This window comes from Leuciscus leuciscus (assembly GCF_965113295.1).
Source record: "Leuciscus leuciscus genome assembly, chromosome: 8".
NCBI lineage: Eukaryota > Metazoa > Chordata > Actinopteri > Cypriniformes > Leuciscidae > Leuciscus > Leuciscus leuciscus.
The window spans coordinates 1,648,302-1,670,295 of NC_138732.1; the positions used below are offsets into that span (position 1 = coordinate 1,648,302).

Here is a 21,994-nt window from a genome sequence, read left to right on the forward strand (position 1 = left end):
TGGCAATGAAATGCCATGGGTCTGCGGAATTTGCATAGCGTATCTCCGCCCCACGCAGGGGGTATATAAGGAAGTACGCCGGCAACATGCAGATATGTTTTCGCTTCGGAGCCAAGAGTTTTCTTCACTCCTATAAGCCATTCTGTATCATCTTCACTCTACGAGACGAGCGGCTCTTCAGTGTGTTTGTGTGATGGCGTGTTCCAGCGAGATCGCATTGCCTGCTGCTGATCTGTGCAGTGATCTGCCGACAGTGAGTGTGTTTCTCCCTGGGCGCTTCAGCACTCTGCTGAGCTTTTCCTCTCTCTAAAAGAGCTGCACGTGGCACGTCTTTTTCAAGACGGTTCGCCCGTGTATTACTGGATGTGGGTGCGTGACTCATCTGTTTAACGGTCGCGAGCGCTGTTTTGCGTGTTGGGCTTAATCGCGCTCGGCAGCGCTCGTGGATGAGTCATGTTTTCATTGCGGGAACATGACCATCGCGATGTTTATAGATCGAGACTCAATGATCTCTGTGTGAGAGTCCCCTCTGCCACACCCCAATCTATCTCTTCCAAAGAGGGATACTTTGGCTGGTGGCCAGGGTGATCTGAGGGTTATGGTGTGGCATAATCCCGACCAGCTTTCCTAGGGCCACGCCCCCCTCCACATCGCAAACCGTGGGGTTTCCGTGTGTGCCTGGTTCCTCTCGGGGACCCAGTGTTTTCATTCGGGACTCCAGCAGATGGTGTCATGTCACTCACAGCATCATAAGGCGGGCTTGATTCCTCTGGAAATGAGGATTCGACTACGTTGCCTCCCTCGGGAGTGTCAGCGTTAGTCGAGTCAGATCCAGAGCTGATGGCCATGCTTTCCTGGGCAGCTGAAAGCATTGGTTGGAGTGGCGTCCTCCCCCCGAGCGCTGTAGGCTTCCCGGATGTGCATCAGGACGCCTCCGGCCCGCGGGAGTCCACGTGACTTTCGCGGCCTGCGGGCGTCCTCCGCCTTCGCTGCCCTTGATCGTGAGGCGATCTTGGTCTGTATGTTCTCTGTCACTATTGTGACACAGGCATGCAGTCCTGTGTGTCGCCTTCGCCTTCGAGGCAGTGCTGACTCTGGAGTTCTGTCAGAACCGGCCGCAGTGGAACGCTGGTCCTTCCCTGGCCAACACTGACAGAATGCGGAAACTCGACCACGCCCCCTTGCTGGGACGCTATGCCTCCCATGCCCGGCCTGGTCGTTCCGCCGCGCACTCTACTGACCTCCCTCTCGGGCGACATTGGTACCTGCGTGATCCTGGGTCAGGTGGTGTCCACTAGAGTGGTCCAGACATGGGCTTAGCCAGGTTGATGTGAGGGGGTCTGGGAATTAATTTTCTCAGCTCCCCCATGTCCCAGGCTGGGCTCTTCGGCGGGATGGCTTCGGCCACCAGAAGCAGACTCAGGTCCGTCTGCACTGATGGTCATCCATCCGTGTGGTCTCCTTAGTTTGCTTCCCGCCAAGGCCACCTCCATGCGGCTCCTCCCCTCAGGCCTTCACCGGCCCTGAGCAGGAGGATGTCACAGGAGGGCGGCGCTGCCAGTCTCCGCCCCTTGGACTGCCACACCAGTCTAAGCAGCACTCTTGAGACGGGCAGCTTGGTCGGCGGGGTGGTTGAGGACTGCGCCCAACAGTTTTCGATCTCTCCAGAAACGGACTGAGGCTTCTGCACTGACGGTCATCCGTCCGTGTGGCCTCCTTAGTCTGTTTCCCGCCGACGCCACCTCCATGCGGCTCCTCCCCTTGAGCCTTCACCGGCCCGAGCATGAGGAGGTCGCTGGAGGCTGGCACCGCCTGTCTCTGCCCCTTAGCCGACTAACACCTGGTTAAGCAGCACTCCTGAGATGGGCGGCTTAAAGTTAGGGCTCAGTTCTTTCTGGAGCTGGTAGCAGGACCACTCCTTCCCCCGGTGGAGGGCTGGGGGAGAATCTCATTCAAAAAGAACTGATGCTCTTTCTCTGAGCCCCAAGAGGCTGTGGATGACAGCACGCGCCGCCCACGGGCCACGCTCCTCTCATCACCCTCTGTCGCCAGACCCCTGCCAGAGCACGCCCCCGTGGGACGCGCGCCCTCCCCTGGCCTCCTCTGGCAGGACGCGGTTAATGACCGTGCCCCCGCACAGGGCCGCTATGCCACCCTCGCCGGTGCCGGTCATTCCGCCTCGCTGCCCCACCGACGGTGCGTCTGTGGTTCGTATGACCCCGCTGGTGCACTTTCTGGAGGCCTGGCTAGAGCTTCCCAGACTGTCCCGCTGGGTCGCGAGAACCATCAGATTCGGCTACGCGATTCAGTTCGCGATATCTCCTCCCCGCTTCAGGGGAGTCCGCTTCACTATGGTCGGTGGCAATGCCCCTGTCATGAGAGCGGAGGTCGCCACCCTACTGGCGAAGGGTGCGATCGATATTGTCCCTCCAGCCGAGATGAAGTCCGGCTTCTACAGCCCTTACACCTGTTCTTTATGAACTCTGGTCCCTAAGCTATATCTGCCTTGTTAACTCGGCGTCCTGTGCGAAGTATTGACTCACCCCGTGTTTCATGTCCGAGCGCTCTCTGGTTTTTCCTGATTGTCCGTGTTACTGAACCTTGCCTGTTTCTAACCTCTCTGACTGTCTGCAGCCTGCCAAGTGACCGTCGCCTGTACCTGGACTCTGATTCTCGCCGCCAGCCCTGAACCTTGCCTGTCTCTGGTTTTCCTGTTGTCTGCTGCCTGCCCCGATCCGAGCCTGTTTCTGACCCTGAGTTTAGCCACTGCCCTGGGCTCCCGCCTGGACCTTTTCAAGCATATCTGCCTTTGTGTTATCCTTCTACTGAAACGCTTTATGTTTGCTTGAGACTGCTTATTAAATTGTTGCAAATGGATCTGCCTTGCATGTCTGATTCGTCACACTAATATAGTTATAGTTATATTTTTAATTATCGTTCTTGGTGTGAACCTTCTTTTCATTGTAACATTTATGCATTAATAAACTTATTATAAATCAGTTACAAACTATTAGTTAATTCATAGTTTATTAATAGTATCGTTAACACATAAACAGACTATATACAAATAGTGAGTTCTTCATTCATTGTTACTGTAACTAACAAATTATACATTTTTAATTAGCTCAATGTAAAGACTTAGATAATGATTTTTCATCATTTGTTAAGAACTTGAATCTGATGTATTTTAAACCATGTATTAAATGACTTAATATTTATCAAAACATTAAGCAGTAATTTACTCACGGTAAATAAAAGATCACGTATAAAGAGAATTGATCCACATTTAAAGCTTGATTAGTGTCTATAGAAACACTTACTATTCATAAAATTAATGTATTATAATGGTAGGATTAAAGCACATCTGTCAGAAACCAATCAGCAGACTCTGCATCACGATCCACACAACGTTCAATCTCCCCAGAATTCTAATCACCCACACCTGTTCACAATCAGTAACCTCATCAACCAGCTCCATAAAACACTCACACTCACTGCAGTCTAGCGTCAAGCCTCCAACAGGAACTGACCGTATTTCCTCTGTCTCTGGCTATTAGAGAAAACCTTTTGAATACTCTGTTCACTGAAAATACTCACCTGTGTATCACTAACCTCTGACTCTGTCTGTAATCCTCAGAAGAGCTGCTGTTGATCACCGATGTCCTAGCTTCCAGCATTCATCCAAGGCTCATTGATACCTCGGTTTCCCCGCTGAACCCTCACCTTATCCTGTAAGAAATAAGGCCAGTGTTATCATTCTGGGATTGGATTCACGGAATACATGATTTCAAGAGTGTGCACTAACCTGTTGTGGATCCCGCATCTTATGTTCACTTAAATCCTCTCGTCTGGAAAAGGCAATTCACATTCACAGATCTGAAGAGGAATACTCACCCGTGGTGGATTCTGATCCCCTTTATTGAACAATTCTGAAAGATAATTTGAGTTCCTAACCCGTTGAGTGAAAATTACCCGCTGTGGATCCCGAATGCTTATGTTTTGTTGCTCCGGGTTTTTTCCCCGAATCCCTTACGCCTGCTATCCTAAAATTCAATAAAGTTGTGTTATTTAACATCACCTCGATCTCTGAGTCCATCGTATCCTGACAGAAGGCTTGACCTACTAAATTCCAAATCGATGGTATGGATATAACACAGCCAACACCCGCCGCTATTCCCATACAATCTACAAGCAATGCTACCGCTTCAGCAACATCAGCTCCCGGTACTTCCGCAAACAGTGCTCCCACGCTGGTGTGCTTGGCTAACTCCGCCTCCCGACTAGCGCCATTCTCCGGCCGGGCGGAGGACTGCAATGGATTCCTTTTGCAGTGTTCACTTGCTCTTGAAATACAAGCTCAGACGTACTCCACTGATCGATCAAAGATCTCGTTCATAATTCAACATCTATCTGGATCAGCATTAAGATGGGCAGAGTCACTGTGGATGCAACAAACAGAAGTTACTACATCATTGCAGAGTTTTGTCAATCATTTCAAGGAGGTGTTTGGACAACCCATCAGTGATTCCTCCATTAGTGACAAATTGTTGCAGCTCCGCCAGGATAACAAATCTGTTTCAGAATATTCCATCGAATTCCGGACACTAGCCTCTGCAAGTGGTTGGAATGAAAAGGCCCTCATCTCTGTGTTTCGTCGAGGTTTAAATCCTGCTCTCCGCCTACAACTCGCCATTAATGATGATAATCTAGGGCTAGAAAAATTCATACAACAAACCCTGCGCATTCATCAAAGATCACAGAGTTGTTATCACGATTCCCGATTACCCAATACACATTTCAATCGACCTCCATCTGACTCCACTTCTGAGAGTTCACCCGAAAAGATGCAGGTCGATGCTCATAGAATCTCCCTGGCTGAACGTGCCCGAAGAAGAGAACTGAAGTTATGTCTATACTGCGGGACAGCAGGTCACTTTCTCAAAGCATGTCCAACTCGTCCGCCTCGACTGATGGTGAGTTCAGTGCAAACTCTAATTCCAGTTTCAACTCCTCTCACTATTCCAGTAATTCTGAAATTCCACAATCTCCAAGTCTCCGCAGCTGCCATCATTGATTCCGGGTCAGCGGGGAACTTCGTATCAGGGAAGCTCTGTAAGAGACTCAAACTCCAGAGGATCAACACTCCAAAACCATACTCCATCCACGCTGTAACTGGCGAATTTATCAACAAGGGGTACGTTACCACTCAGACACCACCTATCACTTTGTACACTGATAACACTCACCAAGAAAGTTTCGAACCATTTATCCTGGAAAACAGTCAGATTGAGGTTATCTTAGGATGTCCATGGTTAATCCGTCATCAACCTGATATCAACTGGCAGACTGGCAAAATCAATAGATGGGGCTGTCAGTGTCTCCTTTCAGAAGAACCTCACTCCGTTCAGGCCAACTCCCAATCACCAAAAATCATTAGTTTGAGTTCCACTTCCATTGAAAGTCCCACAGAAAATGTATCTGTCACTTTTCCCCACTGTTACTCCTCGTTCTCCGACGTTTTCAATCCAGTTGCGGCCTCCAAGTTACCCCCACATCGACCCTGGGATTGCGCAATTAATCTGATTCCCGGAGAATCTGTTCCAAAGGGTCGCATCTATTCCCTGTCAATTCCTGAGCAAGAAGCCATGCGAGCGTATATTGAAGAAGCCTTACAACAAGGTTACATCCGTCCTTCCACTTCCCCCGCAGCTGCTAGCTTCTTCTTCGTATCCAAGAAGGATGGAGGTCTAAGACCCTGTATTGATTACAGAGCTTTAACCCTCTGGGGACCAAAAACGCGCCCGCGCGTTTTGCTCGTTTTTTTTTTTAGCAATGAAAAATAAACACAAAATGCTCTGTTAATTTTGATCTTTCATTTTCGTGTAATACATCAATCGATCCTGTTCAGTTTCTATTTTTTTTCTGTATACTCACAATAAAAATAAAGTGTTTTGCTTTTTGACAAATAAAGAAAAACTAACATGATGCTATTTCTGCCTTCTCTCTGTCAGTAAACTCCCATTTGAAACGTGTTCGAAAATGATCTATAACTCCGCGAAAATTCAGTCAAACAGGCAAACAGACCCACGGGCATAAAGCTTGAGATCGCAGCTTTTAAATGAAGTAATTTATATAAAAAACAAATATTATCAGCTTCTGTAATCTGTATAAAAAGAGAGCGACTCCAGTCGAGCTCATTACGAGCCATTCAAAAGTAATTTGACCACGCCCCGGAGAGCGCGTGTTATTCAAACGCAAATTCTGAGAACCATTTCAGTCTGTGAAACGCCCCCACATCAGCTGTAAACAAAGAGGCATAATATAGCCTACCTTATGGAGAAAAGTTTCCGTGCTGATATGAGGAGCAATATGAGGAGCAGATCCCGCTGAGGAGTGAGGTAGGCTAAGTTATCCTTTCTCAAGTGTTAATGTGGAATAACGTTATGGAATAACGTTAGTGTAGGCCTATGTAAACAAAAAGATGAATCGCGTTTCTATAATATGAATCGCGTTTCTGTGAGATGAATGAAGGGTACATATTTGTAAAGACTGTTTAGCCTAAATATGAATCGCGTTTCTGTGAGATGAATGAAGGGTACATATTTGTAAAGACTGTTTAGCCTAAATATGAATCGCGCGTCTGTGTGTGAAAGAATAAACTGCTTTGCTATAGCCTACTGAGATGAGTAAAAATCGACTGAAATATGTTGAAATAAAATGTATTTGTATAAGCAACGTATTAAACTGCAAATTAACATTTATAGGCTATGCCCTAATATTTCATAAAAACAACGTTACAGTCAGGCGAAGTATGAAAGACAACATTTTGTTGACTAGATTTGGGTACAGTTTTTACTGTAGAATATACTGTCACATCAAATAAGCTTTTCTGCACATATATATAAAATACTATTTTGTCAAAAATAAAGTCATAGACTAAGATGTTCCAATGTTGGCTATATTCAAACTAATGAATACATATGATAAAATGTAGGCCTATAATCTTTTTTTTTTTTTTTACAAAGAAAGAGTACTTTTTTGCAGAAATATTGCTGAAATTGTAATTATTGTTGTAATTGTAACCTTTTTAATAAAATAGCAAAACATATTTACAAGATAGATGTAAGCAAAATCTTAAATGGTCAATATAAGTCTTCTTCAAAATATATATTTTGTCCTTGCATTGTGGCTCAGTCAGTGTCACACCTGAATGAATGGCTAATTATGCAGAGTCATTATGCAGAGTGGGTGGGACTAAGGTGTAAACTACTCCTCCCCCTCGCATATTGGCTTTCCAAGCAAAACCTGTTTTACACCATTTAAATCAATGTATTTTTTTTTTGTGAACGATAAAGCAAGACTATTTTCACATAATTTTGAAGCTAGAACTCGAAGAGACAACATCCATTAGTCAAAAGTCTTGTGGGCACATATTTTGTATGAGTTTTGTGGTCTTATTTCAGCAACTTTCATTTTTATTTTTTTAAATAACCACTCATAAACATTATTCTCTTAAAAATACAAACATCTACATACATGTTGCTCGCATATTATGGTAGGCCTGTTTGTGCTATATAGAGTGAATTTACTCCTTTGCCATTAACATGTTTATAAATAACTGAAAAAAGCACAAATGTCAGAGCATGTCAGAACATCTCAAGGGCCCCAAAAACAACTTGGTCCCCAGAGGGTTAAATAAGATCACCACAAAGTTCAGTTATCCATTACCACTCATTCCCTCAGCCCTGGAGCAACTCAGAGAAGCCAACATTTTCACCAAGCTGGATCTCCGAAGTGCCTATAATCAAGTTAGGATTCGAGAAGGGGATGAGTGGAAGACGGCATTCATCACTCCTGCAGGGCACTATGAATACCTCGCCATGCCTTATGGCCTTGTAAACGCTCCTTCGGTCTTCCAGAGCTTCATGGACGAGGTATTCCGAGACTTCCTGGGGCACTTCATATTGGTGTATATTGATGATATCTTGATTTTCTCCAAAAATCCAGTAGAACATCAACATCATGTCTCCTCAATACTCCAAAGACTCCGTGAATTCAATCTGTTTTTAAAGGCTGAAAAGTGCACTTTCCATCAATCTCAGGTTGAATTCTTGGGCTACCAAATTAGTGAAAGAGGTGTGGAAATGGATAATAGGAAGACTGATGCCATCATGTCCTGGCCCACTCCTACTTCGATCAAAGAGCTCCAGAAATTTCTCGGCTTCGCTAATTTCTACCGAAGATTCATTCACGGTTACAGCATGTTAACAGCTCCTTTAACCTCTTTGCTTAAAGGCAAACCCAAGACCCTTCTATGGACCCCAGAGGCTGACCGTACCTTTCACTCACTCAAGACTGCATTCACCACTGCTCCCCTGCTTAACCCTCTGAGGTCGGAAAACGCGCCCCCGCGTTTTGCTGGATTTTCTTCTCATTGTAGTACAATAAACTTAAATTACTCCGTCATTTATGGTTATACAGAAAAAAGAAATATAAAAAAAGAATCTGTGATATTTCTACTTTTGTATGTGTCCACTTACAATCAAATCAAAACATTGTGCTTTTGTAAAATAAAGAAAATAAACAGGGTGTGCGTTCTGCCTCTCCGTCGCGGTGAACTTTTTTTTCTTGAGCACGTCTATAAACTGAAACAAAACTCAGCGAATCCTTCTCACACATTTATGAGCCATACACCTTTATACACATTTAAGTGTGTACTTTTAAATGATCGGATTCAAACTGAAAACAAATATTCTCAGCTTAAGTAATTTGTATAAAACCAACAGGATGTCCAGTTTCTCAAACGCTTGCTAATTACTTTTAATTCGGCCACGCCCACTCGCGCAAAAGAGATTCACATGCAAATCTCCACATGGAACGCGAACGCCCTCGTTACCTCAAACACAAAACACCAAAACACTTCACAAGTCTCTGCTTTTCGTCGAGTTTGGAAGACGCGCTGTGAGCTTACATTGGATTTACATCAGAAGAAGAAGAACGCGATTTGAAGACAAGAAAGATGTAAGGTAAGAAATTCTTACTTATTAGTTTATGGTATTGTTGCATAAACTTCACATTGCAGTTGAACTGTTGCTAGATATATGGTGAATATTATACTATTTAGACCCGTGTTTACTGTTAAATACTGTTTGTGGATATCTGCTCAAGCATAGATATGTATAACCATAATGTTTAATATTTTGGAGCGCGATGGCGTTTGAATGTATTTGGAGCGCGCTGTGGGTTTGAGTATCATATTTTGGAGCGCGATGGCGTTTGAATGTATTTGGAGCGCGCTGTGGGTTTGAGTATCATATTTTGGAGCGCGCTGTGGGTTTTAATGTATCATATTTTGGAGCGCGATTGCGTTTGAAAGGAAAAATGCACCAAACATTAGGCTTTATGTTTTTACTATTATCTCATTTCATATCATCATAACGAATGGAAACATTTGAAGTAACATAAGATAATCAATATATTTTTCTCTAGCATTGTTACTGAAATCTTTTGGAAGATTTATAGGCTGCTTTGTAAAATAAAATTATTTTATGCAGTACTGCACATAGCTTATGCCTACAAGGCACAACAAATATGGTGTTCTTTATATTATATATTGTTGGAAACATTTGTGTGTGTGTGTGTGTGTATTCTGTGAATTTTAAAAAGCAATTTTAACCAGAAAAATCTCAAATGTATTCCCAAAATCGTGCAGGCCTAGTTTCTCTTGATACCAGTATGTTCACTTTTTTCTTTTCTTTCAGGGACCAGATGCAACTGAGTCCTGCTGACTTCAACATTCACATGAGTCTCTGTACATGAACATGGTAAAGTGAAAATCAAACACCTTGGAACTGAAAGGTATGTACAATGTTTTTAGGAATGGCACAAAGGTCTCTGTCTTTGGATCATTGTTTTCAATGTGCTCTTTTGTCATTTGTATTTTTGGATTGTGTTGTGTTGTAAATAAATCCAAACAATCTAAAAGCCATTCTTTTTTAAATCTCCTCATTCTTTGTGCAAGGTTGCTCTGAATGACAGGGCCTGATCACTCCTAATAGGGCAGTTAGGGGAGTGTCTTTGTCTTTCTCAGGTGTAAAAAGCTTAAATATTCATGAGATGATCACGCCTCTTCGCATATGGCTTTGTCACACAAAACACGTCTTAGAAATTTTAAATCAATATATTGTCTTATCTGAATGAGCAGTCAGGGTGATTTTCACATAGTTTTGGAGCAAATATTCTAGGCTACGTCATACAATTTTCAAAAGTCTTGTGAAGAAATAATCAGTATGGGTTTCATGGCCTTATTTCAGTGACAAATTTTTTTTGTATTTTCACAAACCACGCATAAATGTCATTATCTCAAAACTACAAACTTTTACATACATGCTGCTGATATATTATTGTAGCAGAGTTTGTGCTGAATACAGTGTAATTAGACTTTAGCCATGAAAATGTCACTAGTAACAGAAAAAAACACAAATGTCAGAGCATGTCAGACCACCTCCAGGGCCCAGAAAACAGCTCAGACCTCAGAGGGTTAAGCACCCAGACCCTGAAAAGGCGTTTATCGTTGAAGTCGATCCCTCTACCTCAGGTGTAGGAGCTGTCTTATCTCAATACTCTGAGAGCTCCTCCAAGCCCTTACCTTGTGCCTTCTTTTCAAAGAAGTTGTCCACTGCTGAAAGCAATTACGACATAGGTAATCGCGAACTCTTGGCAGTGAAACTTGCCTTGGAAGAGTGGAGGCACTGGTTGGAAGGAGCTAAGCACCCGTTCATAGTCTTCACTGACCATAAGAACCTCCAGTACCTAAAAGAAGCAAAACGACTTAATCCACGGCAAGCCAGATGGGCATTATTCTTCACTCGTTTCCATTTTAGAATTTCTTATCGTCCGGGCTCCAAGAATATCAGAGCAGATGCTCTTTCTCGTATCCATGCCCCTGAAGTTCCGATCGAAGAACCAGAGACCATTCTACCAGAACAGATATTCGTCAACCCCATCCAATGGGACATCAATGAACAGTTACTTGAGCTTTCTCAACAGCATCCTGGACCTCCAGAATGCCCTCCAGGAAAGATTTATGTGCCTCAAGAATTCCGCAATTCCTTAATTTCTTCGGCCCATTCATCAGTTGGCACAGGACATCCAGGGGTACACAAGACATGCTCCACGCTCCAACTCCGGTATTGGTGGCCAAACATGCAACAAGATATCACAACCTTTATCCAGGGATGTATTCCATGTGCCATGTCCAAGGTCCCAAGAAACCTTCAAGCCGGTAAACTGGTCCCACTCCCTGTTCCAAATCGACCCTGGTCCCATATCGGGGTTGACTTTGTCACCGATCTCCCAAACTCAGCCGGGAATACCTGTATCCTCGTTGCCATCGACCGGTTCTCAAAGGCTTGCAAATTAATCCCACTCAAGAGTCTTCCTACGGCCTTTGTCACGGCACAGTTATTAATGGAACACGTCTTCCGAAACTTTGGAATACCAGAAGACATTGTGTCCGATAGAGGTCCCCAATTTATCTCTCGGGTTTGGAGAGCATTCTTCAACCTAATGAATGTGACGGTAAGCCTCTCATCTGGTTATCATCCACAAACTAATGGACAAACTGAAAGGAAGATCCAGGATGTAAGCTGGTTTTTGCGTACATTCTGCCACTCCAATCAACACATCTGGAGTCACTACTTGATTTGGGCAGAGTACGCACAAAACTCTCTCAGACAGTCATCCACTCAACTCACACCTTTCCAATGCGTCCTGGGCTATCAACCTCCTTTGTTCCCATGGTCTGGGGAACCATCTGAAGTACCTGCAGTCAATGAATGGTTTAGGGAGAGTGAAAATGTCTGAAATCAAGCCCATCAGCACCTACAACAAGCAGTTAATCGTCAACAACATTTTGCAGATGCTCATCGACGCCAAACTCCCGTTTACCAACCTGGACAATTGGTATGGCTTTCTACCAAAGATATGCGACTCCGGCAACCCTGCCGTAAACTTAGCCCAAAATACATCGGACCGTTCCCCATTGTCAAGCAGATCAATCCGGTCACATATCAGCTTCAGCTCCCCGCTCAGTATCGGATCCACCCTACCTTCGATGTTTCCCTTCTCAAACCTCATTACCCTCCTGTACCTGGCTCCCCAGCAGAACTGGCTCCCGGAGACGATCCTCCTATTCCACCTATAGAACCGGATCCCATCTATACGGTTAAAGAAGTGATGGACTCTCGACGTCGAAATGGTCAATTGGAGTATTTGATCGACTGGGAGGGATATGGACCGATCCTACTTTGCTCCTCGAATTCCATGCTCAGCATCCTGACAAACCGGCACCTCGACCCAGAGGCAGACCTCCAAGACATCGAGGTCTAAGGTCCGCTGGCGCGGACTCTAGAGGGGGGGGGGTAATGTCAGAAACCAATCAGCAGACTCTGCATCACGATCCACACAACGTTCAATCTCCCCAGAATTCTAATCACCCACACCTGTTCACAATCAGTAACCTCATCAACCAGCTCCATAAAACACTCACACTCACTGCAGTCTAGCGTCAAGCCTCCAACAGGAACTGACCGTATTTCCTCTGTCTGTGGCTATTAGAGAAAACCTTTTGAATACTCTGCTCACTGAAAATACTCACCTGTGTATCACTAACCTCTGACTCTGTCTGTAATCCTCAGAAGAGCTGCTGTTGATCACCGATGTCCTAGCTTCCAGCATTCATCCAAGGCTCATTGATACCTCGGTTTCCCCGCTGAACCCTCACCTTATCCTGTAAGAAATAAGGCCAGTGTTATCATTCTGGGATTGGATTCACGGAATACATGATTTCAAGAGTGTGCACTAACCTGTTGTGGATCCCGCATCTTATGTTCACTTAAATCCTCTCGTCTGGAAAAGGCAATTCACATTCACAGATCTGAAGAGGAATACTCACCCGTGGTGGATTCTGATCCCCTTTATTGAACAATTCTGAAAGATAATTTGAGTTCCTAACCCGTTGAGTGAAAATTACCCGCTGTGGATCCCGAATGCTTATGTTTTGTTGCTCCGGGTTTTTTCCCCGAATCCCTTACGCCTGCTATCCTAAAATTCAATAAAGTTGTGTTATTTAACATCACCTCGATCTCTGAGTCCATCGTATCCTGACAACATCATGATGTGTCCTCTTTTTATTCTTTTAATTACATTTTAAATCAATTGTAATCAATGTCATTCTTTGTTTTTCTTATTTCTTATTTTTATTACATTATTTGTTGTAAATAATTTTTATGTAAAGCACTTTTAATTACCATGAATTACAATTCAATTATCATTTGTATGAAATGTGCTATATTAATAAATAAACTTGTCAATACCCAATAACAAACTTGCCTTGACTTGTGCGTGACTTAATCTAAAGTGAGAAATATTTAGCCCTAATAAAACATTTATTAAGGATCCATTACTTCAAAAGTGATGCAGAAAACATAACTAATTTATTTTTATTAACATGGCTTGACATAAAGAAACATCACACAACCATTGGAATTTGTGTAAAATACAACACACACACACACACACACACTTCTTCTTCTGGGTAGTCCATCGTCGTCCGATGATGACTTCTCCTATAATTTGTGGGTTCTTTGATGACTGTATAGTCCGATGCGGGATGCACACTGTCTTTTACAGACAGGGCATGTAAAAGTTTCTCCTGATGGCCTTAAAGGAGCATTTCACCCATGGGAACATTGATCTTTATTGAAAGTGGGTCATATATGTAGTCGAAATGTAAAATAAATTTTGAATTTGGTGCCTTCTTGGCCGAGGAAAGAAAGAAAGTAACTTCAGGACGCATTAGTATGAAAGACACCAACTCCCACAATGCACCACATTGCACAGCTGCGCAAGCCACTCCCACTAATCCAGAAAGCGCATATCTGCCTATAAGAGAAATAACTCTTCCGTCTACAAGGCTAGCTACCACCAGAGCTTGAAATTCATTTCACACAAAATGTCTAGTTAGTTGGCGAACTCATTAGTGAATTACTCTTCATTTGTATTTCTTTCGAAGTGGTGAATTATTGCATTGTAACGTTACCTGGATGTTCAGTCAGATGCGGTGCGAAACTAGGATAGTTCACAACACAAACGTCCGTGTCCTCGTCTGATTCACAACACAAACGTCCGTGTCCTCGTCTGATTCACAACACAAACGTCCGTGTCCTCGTCTGATTCAGAGATTTCATCCAGGAGAAGTTGTCATTGTTGAAATTCTTTGCCGCAGACGGACTCTATCTCTGTGTTCGTAGCGGTTCGTAGTTGCATAGTGAGATCACCGGCGCCACCAGTCCGCCCTAACTCGAGCCAGTCCAGGCTCCTCGTCCGCGGCAGGCAGGTCTTCTGCTGCCTCGGCTGCTCTGCGCTATAATGCGTATAATCCTTGTAAAGGTAGCCACAAACACCTGATTCGAGCATCAGACTTCCGAAATCCTCTTCTTCTACATCATATTGAGTAACGTTACCCTCCGCTATTGTCATATCTTCACATCTGGCTCCACAGCGCCTGTTAGCTTAGCTTCCAAACAAGATGGAGGATATTGCTTTTAGTTTCAGAAAGTCAAGTCCCACCCACTGATCTGTAATAGGCCTGTAGCGTGAGCGGTTCCCGCCCCCTGGGAAAGATGAGGAACGAGTGTCTGTAGTCTCTACACTTTTCAATGAAATGTGACTTCCTGCTTATTATGACGCAAAATGATGATTTTTACGTCATAATAAGCAGGAAGTAAAACACTTAAATCCTTATTTCTCCCATCTCAGGGAAAAATGGATGAAAAATCCACATTTATTATAATATATGACTGGGTTTCTAACAATACAAAGCTTAATGCAAATGGGTGAAGTCTCCCTTTAAGGGGGCAGGAACAAGCATGGCCTGCTTTCTCTGATGTCTTTTAGTCAGGCGATGTCAGTGGCAGAACTAGAGTTTTATACATGGGGTGGCCAGGGGGTGGCCACTGCTACTTTCGGGGGTACACAGTACACACACACAGTGGAAAAGCTTATGGAAGGAATTGGGTCACTCTGTTTGTGTCTATAAGTGTTGAACATCCAAAATATTTGCAGAAAACAAAGCTTAAGCACCAAGGAGATAAGATACCGTAGCATGTGTCTGTTATGTACTGCTGCGTTTATTTACAAAAAAACTCACATTTACAAAAAAAAAACCTGTTTTTTTAATTGTAGCCTACTTGAAAAATGTAAACAATTGTATTGCCCATCAATATAAAATCTTATCCTAGGAAGATTTAATACAACATAATTCTTTCTTTATAATAATTTATAATTATTCTTTCTAAATATAATTATTTTTTTGTGTTCATTTTTGGGTGAACTATCCTTTTAATCTGGCAAAACCATCTCAACCTAAATTCCTGAATTGGGTATGTGATTGACTGCCTGTGTCTGGTAGATGCTCTGAGCTGTTGCTGGTCCTGAAGTCTGACCACACTGACTCTGACTAGCCAGTGGTGATGCAAGGGCTGGGGTCTGTTTGCACCTGATCTGCCTGTTAGTCATTTTAAGCCAAAATGGGGGTCAACCTTGAACAAATTGCAACAGAAGCAAACTCAACAGAAGCAAGAGATTGGTTTTGGGACTGGGTCTGTGGGACTGTTTCTGGGGGACGAGTCTGAGGGAAGAACAGGAGACAATGGTAAGGAGAATGCAAAGGACAAAAGGTAAAATAAAAAGTGAATCCCCAGAAACAGTTTTCGAAACTTTCCCCTAATGGGATTCTTCTAGACTTTTTTTCCTTACTCAGGACATATTGAGGATACAAAATTATTTGAGTTTGCTTCCGTTGCAATTTGTTCAACCTTTTTTCATAAAATGACTGGACTATGTTTGTGCTTATTTAAAAAGTACTCTGATATCTCTCCCTTTCTTTTCATGTTTAATTGACCCTGTTCAAAAATATGACAAATTTAAAATATGATTCCAATCATATTTATATTCTAATCATCATCCAATTACCAACATTTTTATCTTAACTCTTTCTCGCAGTAGCCTATAAAAAATAAATGGTGTTTTTGGTAATTTTCACAATTTCATGGCACCCCAGAATATTTTGTTGTATGAATATCTGAACATACCAAAAGAATGAACAGACAAAAAAAAAATGTATTCTAGCTTTGTGCATCTTTTTTTATCAACACTTGAATGTTGGCAAGTTTCATAAAAAGCAACATGAGCAAAAAGCTGAGAAAATCGCATTTTTATCAAAGACTACATCTAGATCAGATTCATAATGATGATCAAAACACAGTAGATCGAGTCCATCAACACCCTACACCCATAAAGCTTCGATCGCATTATGATATCACTTGTTTCTGCTCTTCTTTGCCTGCGTTTTGATCTCCTATCCTCACATTAGCTAGAACATTTGTATACTGTAACGGCAAGGTACTGCATATGCGTGTATTAGGCCTAATGTAGGCTATTCGGAGCAAACCACCCTGATGCTAAACCTTAAAAACTTACTTCAAATATGATGTTTTCTTATTCGGTGAAGTTCGGTATCTTGCAACCATCTCTCGTCCTCTGCTCGTCCGTTTGAAAACTGCACGCGCGCCGCGCTGCCGGCGAACGTAATTATTTTTTTTTTTAAATCAGCATCAGCAACTGCCAGTAGCAAATAAAATTTTGGGGTGGCACCCGGGGTGGCCAATCGCATGTCAGGGGTGTCCAGTGCCACCCCGGACCCCCCTCTGGCTCCGCCACTGGGCGATGTTCAGTTCTCCTGTCTTTGTAGCTTTGTACTCCATTCTGACAAAGTTGCTGCCAGAGCGTGCGAATCGCTGCACTAGTTTCCAAGAAAGCCTTTTAGTTGGTCTTTCAGACTCTTTTTTTGACTGCCTGCAAATCGTGAGCCAAGATGTAATTGACCGTAGAGTATCTTACGTGGAAGGCGACTTGGCAGCATTCTCACAACATGACCAAGCCATCTGAGTTGGTAGAGCATTAGGGTGGGTTTCTTCTATACTCCAACAGTTTTTTTTTTTTTTAGGATCTCAATATGTGGCACTCGATCTTCCCATGTCACTTTGAGGATGCGCTGCAACATTTTCAGATGTCGAGCATAGCTGGTCCATGTTTCACAACCATACAGGAGAGTGGTGAGGCAGATTCATGATCCATGCTACAATCACCAGATAAATAACTGCCAAGATATTTGAAGTGTGGTACTGTGCAAGTGGTGAATCATAAATAGTAAATACTGGATGTTTTTGTAGGGGATCCAATGACTATTGACAGAGGACTTCTGTTTTCTTGATATTCACATCTAAGCCCATCCTGCTGTATGCCCTAACAGCAGCTTTAAGAGTGGACTGTAGATCTTCTGGAGTATGTGACAACCATCCGCATATTGCAATTGGCATGCGAACCAACTGAAGCTTTGTGACTGCCTGGAACCTCCTGATGTTAAAGAGGTTACCATCCAGTCTACAAGCCACTGCAACCCCACTTTCTTCTTCCATCTCTTTATACAGCAGCTTTGTAACACACAGTAAGAAGATGTTAAACAAGACAGGTGCAAGAACACAATCCTGCCTTACTCCACTACCTACTGCAAAGTTTGCCGACACACACACACACAGTAACACACCATGTTAATATATACAGTGGGGAGAACAAGTATTTGATACACTGCCGATTTTGCAGGTTTTCCCACTTAAAAAAGCATGTAGAAGTCTTTTTATTTTAAGTCTTTTAAGAATTTTTATCATAGGTACTCTTCAACTGTGAGAGACGGAATCTAAAACAAAAATCCAGAAAATCACATTGTATGATTTTTAAGTAATTAATTTGCATTTTATTGCATGACATAAGTATTTGATACATCAGAAACGCAGAACTTAATATTAGGTATAGAAACCTTTGTTTGCAATTACAGAGATCATACGTTTCCTGTAGTTCTTGACCAGGTTTGCACACACTGCAGCAGGGATTCTGGCCCACTCCTCCATACAGACCTTCTCCAGATCCTTCAGGTTTCGGGGCTGTCGCTGGGCAATACGGACTTTCAGCTCCCTCCAAAGATTTTCTATTGGGTTCAGGTGTGGAGACTGGCTAAGCCACTCCAGGACCTTGAGATGCTTCTTGCGGAGCCACTCCTTAGTTGCCCTGGCTGTGTGTTTCGGGTCGTTGTCATGCTGGAAGACCCAGCCACAACCCATCTTCAATGCTCTTACTGAGGGAAGGAGGTTGTTGGCCAAGATCTCACGATACATGGCCCCATCCATCCTCCCATTAATACGGTGCAGTCGTCCTGTCCCCTTTGCAGAAGAGCATTCCCAAAGAATGATGTTTCCACCTCCATGCTTCACGGTTGGGATGGTGTTCTTGGGGTTGTACTCATCCTTCTTCTTCCTCCAAACACGGCGAGTGGAGTTTAGACCAAAAAGCTCTATTTCTGTCTCATCAGACCACATGACCATCTCCCATTCCTCCTCTGGATCATCCAGATGGTCATTGGCAAACTCCAGACGGGCCTGGACATGCGCTGGTTTGAGCAGGGGACCTTGCGTGCGCTGCAGGATTTTTATCCATGACGGCGTAGTGTGTTACTAATGGTTTTCATTGAGACTGTGGTCCCAGCTCTCTTCAGGTCATTGACCAGGTCCTGCCGTGTAGTCCTGGGCTGATCCCTCACCTTCCTCATGATCATTGATGCCCCACAAGGTGAGATATTGCATGGTGCCCCAGACCGAGGGAGATTGACCGTCATCTTGAACTTCTTCCATTTTCTAATAATTGCGCCAACAGTTGTTGCCTTCTTACCAAGCTGCTTGCCTATTGTCCTGTAGCCCATCCCAGCCTTGTGCAGGTCTACAATTTTATCCCTGATGTCCTTACACAGCTCTCTGGTCTTGGCCATTGTGGAGAGGTTGGAGTCTGTTTGATTGAGTGTGTGGACAGGTGTCTTTTATACAGGTAACGAGTTCAAACAGGTGCAGTTAATACAGGTAATGAGTGGAGAACAGGAGGGCTTCTTAAAGAAAAACTAACAGGTCTATGAGAGCCGAAATTCTTACTGGTTGGTAGGTGATCAAATACTTATGTCATGCAATAAAATGCAAATTAATTATTTAAAAATCATACAATGTGATTTTCTAGATTTTTGTTTTAGATTCCGTCTCTCACAGTTGAAGAGTACCTATGATAAAAATGACAGACCTCTACATGCTTTGTAAGTAGGAAAACCTGCAAAATCGGCAGTGTTCTCCCCACTGTACATATGTGCATTTTAGGTGTTTGAAGGCCAAACAAATTGGATAACAATAGCTTTAAAAGCATGTCAGTGGGCAGTAGCATAAATTATTTGTCAAGCAGAAAACAGATTCTTAAACATGAGAATGAGGATAAATGTTTAAATGAATGATCCACACTACAAAATGGAAATTGTTGACAATACACAATCATATATTCCAAACAGGAATGGCCTTAAATGAGAAATCTTTCAAGGATTATTTTGCATAGATGTTACATTTCAGTCAAACACCAGTGCAATCTTTTTGTGTCCAGAGGCAAATGTGCAATTTATATATTAGCATTAAAGATTGGTTTCAGGCACTCAAGGAACTGTACGAGAATATGCAGACTGTAATCCGCACAGGATCATATTTGCAAAGTACCTCGTGAAGAATATAATGTATTTCAAGAATTAAACAAAGAAAAATTAAAATAAAACGCCAAGGTGTGCCCCTGAGGCCGCATTTATTGTTCCGGGGACTTTAACAAGGCCAACCTCCGTACAATGATACCAAAGTAATTTCAACACATCATTTGTAGCACACCAGTGGATTGGGTTTTGGATCATTGCTATTCACCTTTCAGGGATGCATACAAATCCCTCCCCTGTCCATCTTTCGGCAAATCCATTCTGTTTCTGTCCGCTCACAGGCAGAAGCTGAAACGGGGAGCACACACTCTCAGAACTATCCAGTGCTGGTCAGACCAATCAAATGCTATGCTACAAGACTGTTTTGATCACGTGGACCGGGAAATGTTCTGGTCTGCCTCCGACGATGACTCCTAGGTCTACGCAGACACGGTAACATTTTTTATCAGGAAGTGCATATAAGACCAAAACAATACGAATTTACCCTAACCGAAAGCCATGGTTAAACAGCGAGGTGCACGCAGCCCTGAACATGTGAACCTCAGCCTTCAATACTGGTAACAAGGAAAAATACAAATGTAACAGGTACAGAAAGTGTTCTGTTAAAACATATGTATTGGTTGTTATAATTCTCACAAAATGGTTTTTCATATATCTGGTGTACCTGCCTGAATGAGCATCTTTCCCCTTTAATTGCTGTGATGTCATCATGAGCCTACATATTTTCCTGTTTTGTCTCCTCCTCTTCCTCTTGGCATTGTTAATGCATGGAAGTGGTGGGTTATTTTTGGCTCCTGTTAATCTTCATCAATCTTTATTTTAATTGTTGCTTTTATGTCTATATCTTCATTGCAAATTATGTGTATTATGTTATTTTACTTACCTGTGTGGTTATTTTTGTCATTTTGCCCAATTTAAGTTATATTTGTGTCTTTGGCCTATATGTGGAGATGAAAAGCACATGGTAATTAAATCTACATCACATTTGTTTTATAGAGAAAAATAAGGGTGATTATACTCAGAGGCTGTTTCTATTTGTTTCTTTACATCAGATCAAATTCAGTGAAACCGCCGCCTGTTGTCCCGTGTCTGTCTCACTACTACACAACGTAGACAAGTGTTTATAACTGGTGTCGCGAGCCACCGGTTACACAAACATACCAGATATGCCCTCAGGAAAGCCATCAAAACAACCAAACACAAGTACAGGGATAAGGTGAAAAGACAGTTTGACTGCAACAACACTAGAGGCATGTGGCAGGGGATCAACAATATCACAGGTTTAAAGGGGAAGAAGCTAAATACATTATACGCCAGACTTTCCTGGTCTCTGTAGCGGATGTAACCCGATCCTTCCAGTGAGTAAATATCCACAAAACCGCAGGTCCAGAAGGCAATCTGAGGTTGCATACTCAGAGCATGCGCACAGCAGCTGTTTTTACTGACATTTTCAATCTCCCCCTCTCCCTGTTACACTGGATCCACTGCAGTTTACATACCATGGAATCTACTGATGTTACATAGTCTACACATTACACACTGTCTGAAGTCTGAACAGCTGGATTCTGGACAGGCAGACGGCAATTGATCAGAATGGATAACAAGACGACTTCTTCTCCTCAGGGCTGCGTTCTCAGCCCACTCCTGTACTCCCTCTACACCTACGACTGCACGGCTCTAATGTCATCATCAAATTTGCTGACGATACGACTGTAGTAGGACTGATCACCGACGATGATGAGTCAGCCTACAGAGAGAAGTGAGCACCCTGACACATTGGTGCCAGGAGAACAACCTTTCCCTCAATGTCAGAAACACCAAAGAGCTAGTGGTGGACTTCAGGAGACATGACAGAGCGCACACCCCCATCACCATCAATGGCTCGACAGTAGACGGGGTCAGCCACTTTAGATTCCTTGGCATTAACATCACAGAGGACCTCACATGGTCAGTCCACACAGAGGCAGTGGTGAAGAAAGCACAGCAGTGTCTCTTCTTCCTGAGACGTTGAGGAAATCTGGAATGAGCCTCTGAATCCTCAGCTCGTTCTACATCAGTACATCTTGACTGGCTTCATCACTGCCTGGTGTAGGAACAGCACCCTCACATTGTTGGATGTGAGCATCCCTCCCTTCAGGACCTCTGCACAAAGCAGTGTGCCTTCAGCACTACATTTCCCAGAATCCTTCCTGGTCTACCACTGTGACTATCATTTGAGCTGCTAATGCTCATCACTCACCTATCTGAAGATCCTCCAGATCACTATGGGATGAATAGTATCAAAATGATTAACAACTGCAAGCACAATTA

General features: G+C 43.3%; 1 protein-coding gene across 1 annotated transcript in view; it reads left to right on the plus strand.

The window, feature by feature from the left end:
* The window catches only part of LOC309504109 (uncharacterized protein), a 102,565-nt gene that overhangs the window by 40,796 nt on the left and 39,775 nt on the right, over window positions 1–21,994 (plus strand). The window lies entirely within an intron of this gene.